Source organism: Neodiprion fabricii, chromosome 3, assembly GCF_021155785.1.
Source record: "Neodiprion fabricii isolate iyNeoFabr1 chromosome 3, iyNeoFabr1.1, whole genome shotgun sequence".
Classification (NCBI taxonomy): domain Eukaryota; kingdom Metazoa; phylum Arthropoda; class Insecta; order Hymenoptera; family Diprionidae; genus Neodiprion; species Neodiprion fabricii.
In genome coordinates this window covers 2,079,536-2,086,639 of record NC_060241.1, presented here as the reverse complement: position 1 = coordinate 2,086,639, position 7,104 = coordinate 2,079,536, and the positions used below count along the sequence as shown (strand labels likewise).

The following is a 7,104-nucleotide window of genomic DNA, read 5'->3' as shown; positions in this document are numbered from 1 at the left end:
AAGTAAAACCGAAGAATGTAATTTCAAAATATCCCGCAGCATTGAGCTTCAAATAAACAACATTTGCGTCAAGGTCTCTTCAACGATTTCCGCGTTATCAAGTATCGTGCGCTCGAAACGATGAGAGGAATAATGTTTTCAGTTGAAATCGTGAGGCACGAGTTGCCTCGGATGATAACTCGTCGATATAATATATAAACGTTGTAGAAAAACCGGCACGGCATATTGTTGAAAGACCATCGTCGACGAACCAAAGTTAACCAAAGTCAACGTAAGTTTTACCCTTTGCCTTTTTTGCAATTTAAAATCTTTTTGCCTCAGTACCTACGAAAAAATTACTTCACTCGACAAGTAATATAAGTCATCTGCATATATTTCATTTGTTCCGCAGCATGAAACAGACCACGGTGTTACTGGTTTTTACCCTCGCAATCTTCGCGTCGGTTTTACCCGCCACCGTCAGCGGCGGATCATGCAAAAGCAGTTCAAAGGCTTCGAGTCAGTCAAGTTCTGAAAAGCAATCAAGTTCCGATGATTCATCCAACACTATCGATTCAACTTCGAGTGAAGATTCAACATCCGGTAGCGATTCAAGTTCTGGAGATGATTCAAAATCCACTACCAAATCAACTTCCCATGGCTCTTCTAGTCTGATTTCTACAGTAATTAAGGACGCCGAGGGGTTGGCATCCATTTTAAAGTGAAAGATTGAAAAGAAATCTCGCAACGAAAACTCGGTGATGTCTCATTTTGATACTAAATTTATAACGTCCACCGACATCTCCATAAGATTGTTTCATCAAAAATTAGAATTACACGAATCTCTTTGCGGAGCTGCAATTCAAAGGCCCAATAACAGAATGTATAATTTATTCGCGTCTACACGATACATGGTAAATGAAATTTTGCTGGTGTAAAAAATTGATCTGACATAGTTATCCTATCCGAAAAGTGTTGGACCTACTTGAAACTAACTAGCTTTAAGTAACTCTACACTTAGAACCCCGTTTTCCGGCAAGGTCGATTCTCGATTAGGTTATAATATACATGAATTTAAAATAATTCCTTCACATAAACAATACGTACCTACTCTGTATCCTACATATATCGACGTCTTGCGTATGAAATAGAATTGCAGTTACATGAAAAATTGTTAATTTGTTTGTTTGCCTAAATCCTATTCCAAAATAATCCCAAAAAGACAATCGTTCCTGAGCCTTATAATATTCAAAACTGTTATTCCTGATGAAATGGATTTCAAATTGAAGAAGAAGTTAGTTGGAAAACAATCTCATAACCGAATTTGATGTTTAAGAATTCGTTTCCACCGATCTGATACGGTTGAAATTCTTGACTTGACGCTCGCGTTATTATTAATTCCGGTTTTCAATACGGGAGTGACGAAACCAGAGACGATGAGAATCAATATTGAATAACGTAGAAGTGAATTCTTTCGATTTGTTACATTCGAATTTTCACTTTTCATCATTGTTGGTGATATAAAAAAAAAAAAAAAACACTAAATTCGATCGAAAATCACTTTTTCTAATTTCACAAATCGTCAAGTTTTCGAACCTCCAGAATCCGAAAAACAGGTTTTTTCGAAATATGTCAGTATGTCGGTCCGTCCGAAAAACTCCCGCATGAAAAAATCTAAGGCTTACAGAATTTTGCAACAAAATGATGCGCAAGAAAATTTTAAGTTAATTTGAACTTCGGGTCTTACCGGAAATAAATCGATATTCAATATTTTACCGACAAACATATACTTTTTCCTTCTTAATTATTACTTTTCCTGAACAAAACGATTACGTGTTTCCTAATTCGTACATTTTTTTTTCAAATTTTTTATTCTTCCGAAATTTGATGTTTCTTCAAAAAGTGTCTATAACTTCGAAGATTCCCACATCAAGATTAGAATAAAGAACGTTTTCGTGCAACTCGATTCAACGATTATACGCATCCACTCGCAGACACCAGGTTAAAATTTGCTGGCGATAAGAGGATAAATAAATAAAACATTGGCGGAACTATACGACTCGTAAAATGTGTCAAGTTAAAATCGTGAGGTACGAATTGTCTTCGTAAGTAACTCGTCGGCTTGTGTAAGTGTTGAAAATACCAGGGTGAAAAATTGTGGGAAGATCATCTTCGACGAACTAACAAGTATAAGCTGGATGAGAGTTAAGAGCCTTCAGGAAAAAAATTTAAATAAAAACAATCAGTCTTCTTGATAAATAACAAATCATCTGCATATTTTTGCAACCGATTCCACGGCATGAAAATTACTACGCTCAAACGGTTCAAGCAATTCGATAAGTTCCAGCGATTCGAGCATTTCAATAAGTGGTAGCGAGGCAAGTTCGAGCAGCCAGTTAAGTTCCGAAAACGATTCAACGTCCAAAGTTTCATTCTCCGATAGCAAGTCAAGTTCAAGCAGCGAAACAGATTCTGAAAACGCTGACTCATCATCCACTAGCGATTCAAATTCCAGCAGCAATTAATCGAGCGAATTTAGCAAATGGGTCTCAAAGTGAAAAATGAATATGAAAATCTTGAAATGAAAAATTTATGCTACACTTTTTTCATCAACCAACATCGTCTTCGATGTTCTTCTTCGTTACGTATTTAGAATTCTTTCGCGTTTGCGTTTCAAGCATCATTAAATTACCTTGAAAAATCCAAAGATTAGGATGAATTTCTAATATTCACCTACATAAGTTTTTTTCCAAAATACTTGTAAAAGATATTGCACGCGACAAGTCGTGATTCCTTTCGATCACGAAACGATCCCATCTAGAAATAACGTGTCCTGCGATGCTATTAAAATTTTTATCTTGAACTCGCACCGCTGCGACGACTTCTGCAGTAGATCCGGAAGTAACATAAACGAAAATGATAAGAAGCGTTCGAATCGTACACGCCGCGTGATAAAATTTTACGCCAAGATCGTGCGACACGATCAGGAACTTACCGAGACGATAATTTTCCGACGAAGAGAAAAAAATGCTTAATTCGTAGGAACGAAAACACCTCCGGAAAAGTTTCTCATCCACCAAATTGTCCCGAATGACGAGAAAATACAACAACAACGACAAAGGGCCGATGAAAATTTGGCTGCAACGGGATTCGTCGTACGGAGATGAAGTGAAATTCTCGGCGGGCTGATCGGCAAAAAATACTTGCATGCAACGCCTGGAGGGTGTAGCCTTCGATCATCGGTAGAGCTTCACCCTTATTGCGACCCGAGTGTGTAATATGCGACGGAATTCGCAGCCCTCCAGGTCTACCAAACGTCCACAATCGTTGCAGAGAGATTGAATCCTGTGATAAGGGGAAGCGATTCGAGCTTATAAACGAAGGTCGACGCGTATCGAAGAACCGTGTTCGCGATAATTATTCACAGGCTTCGCTTCGGGATCGATAAAGTTATTACTGTCGGCAATTTTTATTATCATTTCGCGTTTTCTGTCGCAATTTTTACGCGTTCGACACGATCGCGCCGCTTTTATCGCCAACGGTAAAATAATTATTGCCCGTGTCTGAGGACGCGAAGCGTTTCGACGCGGCAAACACGCGGGTATATAAACGACAGAAATACGGGCATAGAGCATAGTTGGAAAATCTTCGTTGACCCGCTAAAATCATCAAAGCAAGTCAAAAGCCTCGCTAAAATCGGCCACCTTCCTCGACGAGTGACAAACGATAAATAATCCTTGTACTTTCGCAGCATGAATTCGATCAAGCTGTTGCTGATTCTGACCGTTGGAGTCTTTGGCGCGATCTTTGCCGTCGCTGATGCCTCACCTGGCAATGAAAAAGGTGACTAGATCAGTTACCGATCGAAAACTGATTGTTAGCCGTGTCTCGTTTCAACGCGACGCATACGTATGCAGACTTACATATATACACATAAATGAATCTTCACACCTTCGACCAAGTTACGCGCGAGTTTTACCTGCGATCCACGTTCCGGTATCCTGTTGAAATACAGCTTGAATTCAAACACCGAAACTGAAGATGTGAAAAAACATGTCTAATTTGTAACAACGATAATAACAATAGTAACAACAATATGTATTCCACCCTGCAACACGTTGCGCTGAAAAATAAAATAGCGCGTATGTGAAAAATTGTTCCTTCGTTTTTTCCCCTCAAAACTCCCAATCGAAAATATCTTAATTCGGCGCTTGGACTTGGAAATTTCCCGTAGAACCTCGTTGTCGTCAACTTTTTGGCACCCGGGTTCAGTCTATATTCCTCAATCTCTCTCTCTCCCACGCTCAGTCTTTGTTTTCCGTATTTCGTTGTCGCGCGGCTGTCCGAAATGCAGATGAAACAGTGAGGAAGATAATGATAATGATAATGACAATGATAATGATAATTACGATAACACGACAGTTTGCGCTCGACATGAGGTTCCGTGCAATAACGTAATGGCGTTGCGGTCCTCAACAGAATGAGGAGGGTAAACGCGAGTCACGTGACACCCTCCGAATGTACGTTATATACCCGATTCCTGCACCGACATATTACATACAACGTAAACCTCCCAAAAGCGTGGTCACGTGTGCGTGTGATATGCACACACATATCTATATATACATTTCCACGTATTATGTCAGAGAATAGAAAGAGAAAGAGAGAGAGAGAGAGAGAAAAAGAGAGTAAGAGAGAGAGGGGTGAAACTCCATTTAGCGACGCGTGACGAATCCGAAACCGAGGAGAGTAACCGCGTGCAAATTCCCCATCCGTATTATACTGCACAGTGTGTATCACTTGTTACCTACATTTACATGCCACGCGTGGGTTTCACGGGTTCTCGAAGGGCGGGGTGGGGGTGTGGGGGTTGTCGACTAGTCCATTAACAGATTAACGATTCCCGTAATCACAATTATCTCTGCAACGGGCTAATACCCCTTCCCACCATTTCGTGATCCCCGACACCGTAATAATAGCTATGGGTTAATTTCATCGTTATACGGTTTATATTAATAATAGTAATAATTTATGGAAACAGAACGGAATTGAATTGTACAATATGTAATATGTATTTTATAGATTGAATTAACTTCAAATCGAAGATGTAGGAAATCGTAATGTCACGGAATTTTTTCCAAGTTGAAATATGTTGTTTTTGAACGAAAAAAAAGTGACCCGTAATTATTTGCTGTCGAAGAAAAAATCTGCTACGAATTTATGGCCATTCGGACGTTTAATCGCGCGCTACTGAAGTTCTTGAAAAATTGAACACTGTTTTTATCTTGCAAGTTTTAATCCCCCCCGTTTGAACGTTCAAATAGCGTCAACTTCGTAGCAGATTTTTTTTTTTTTTTTTTTTTGTCGAAAACAAAAAATTAAGGGTCACTTTTTTTCGTTCAAAAACAACAAAATTCAATTTGGAAAAACTCCATAACATTGCGTATACCTGTCTGCTCGATTTCAAATTTGAAATGGACTCGGTCTATATCGTATACTGTATGTAAATTCCGTGCTAAAGCATCATGGAAAAAAAATTTCGTAACCAGTGATGCAATATTTGAATCTATGTGTTATTCAGTAAAATCCATTGTTCTGTTATATCGAATTAATTTGATCGTCCGATAAAAGGAATTTCACGTTATTTCTTTCTCACTTGTATTTTGTAGTACGACGATTAATGAAAATTAAAAATATCAACCGCGGAAAGATTGATACGACGATTAATTTTTCTCGTCAAGAATACTTCTTCCCTTCACCCGCATGAAATAAAAATTCAACCTCCAGCTGAAAAAACACGAAAGAATAAAGGGCGGCGGTGAGGGGGGGTGGGGGGGGACAATACACACAATGTGCGTCATGCACATGTCGTACGCGTTACGTTGGGTTAGGTTGGTCGGTAAGAAAGTTCCCTACGCAACGCAATACAATTTACGTTTGTGGCTTTATTAGCCCTTTCCTCTTTCATTTCTTTTTTTTTTTTTTTTTAATTTTTTATTTTTTTTTCTTCTTATATGTTCTTTCCGCCACGGAATCGTCGCGGTTGAATCGAGTCTCTCATACTCACATCGATCTCGGTAATCTCTGACAAATCGAAAATCGTGTAACAGTATCAAATTGCGGTGTATCAAATTAGTAAGCCAGGTATGACGTTGTTTGAATATCGCATGGCGAAAAAATGGTGAAAAAAATTTACCGCCCTGCGCCGTTTCACAGCGTTACAAATAACGCAACCCTGTGATATCAAAACACCCCGTAGTTTCCCATGGTAAAAGTATCCCACTACCCCCTATATCGCCCCAGTTTCGGGGGAAGCGGGCTTCGCATATCCCTGGTACCCTGGGGACAGATCCACGTCCCGAGGGAATCTTATCCACCCCCGGTTCACCGGCCCTCCATATACTCGTCGATTTCTGGATTAGAGGAATAGCGGGGATGATGGCCCTGCATCAGGCTCAGGCAACACACGCACCTCGACGGACCCCGAGTCGCGATAAGAAAAGTTTGAAAAAAAAAAAAAAAAAATGTCGCATTATTTTATAACTTCCTATTTTGTGTGTAAGAAAATTGAAATTATTGAATGAATTTTACTATAAAGAGAAAAAACAAATAATTAAGAAATATCGTTGATACACAGAGCGCAGCGATGGTGCAACATTATGTTAAAGAGACCACCTGATTACTTTTCGAAAGCCTGGTTTATAGTACATGACCGGTAAGGCGTCGGAACAAGTCCGGCACACCCTCTTTTCTTCTGTGCCCTTTCCACACCACTGCGGTATAATGAACAAGTTGTTTATTGAATTAACTCCAAATGGAGCTGGATGAACAGGCACTCTGGGTTTCCTAGTTTGTTAGGTCTGAAACTTTTCTTCCGATTCCTCGTTGCTTTTCCAGTGAGTGCCATTCTCGGATCAAAGAATGCACAGGAAAGTGTCGGAATACCTGAGCATCGGGAACAACGATCGTAACTGATCGAATTCATCCAAAACCACGAACGATAATTATAATTCAGACGTGATGAAAGTCAATTAATCATGCTTTAGACTAATCATCGTATTCCTAAGAGGTCACAAAGCTTTGGAGCTCATCAACTGTACAACATTACACACCATTGGTACCCAT

The 7,104-nt window shown here is 39.5% G+C and overlaps 2 protein-coding genes across 2 annotated transcripts in view; one reads left to right on the top strand and one right to left on the bottom strand.

The window, feature by feature from the left end:
• The window catches only part of LOC124178035, a 108,550-nt gene that overhangs the window by 43,837 nt on the left and 57,609 nt on the right, over positions 1–7,104 (bottom strand). The window lies entirely within an intron of this gene.
• LOC124178034 (tyrosine-protein kinase transmembrane receptor Ror) overlaps positions 1–7,104 on the top strand; it is a 125,145-nt gene that overhangs the window by 65,199 nt on the left and 52,842 nt on the right. The window lies entirely within an intron of this gene.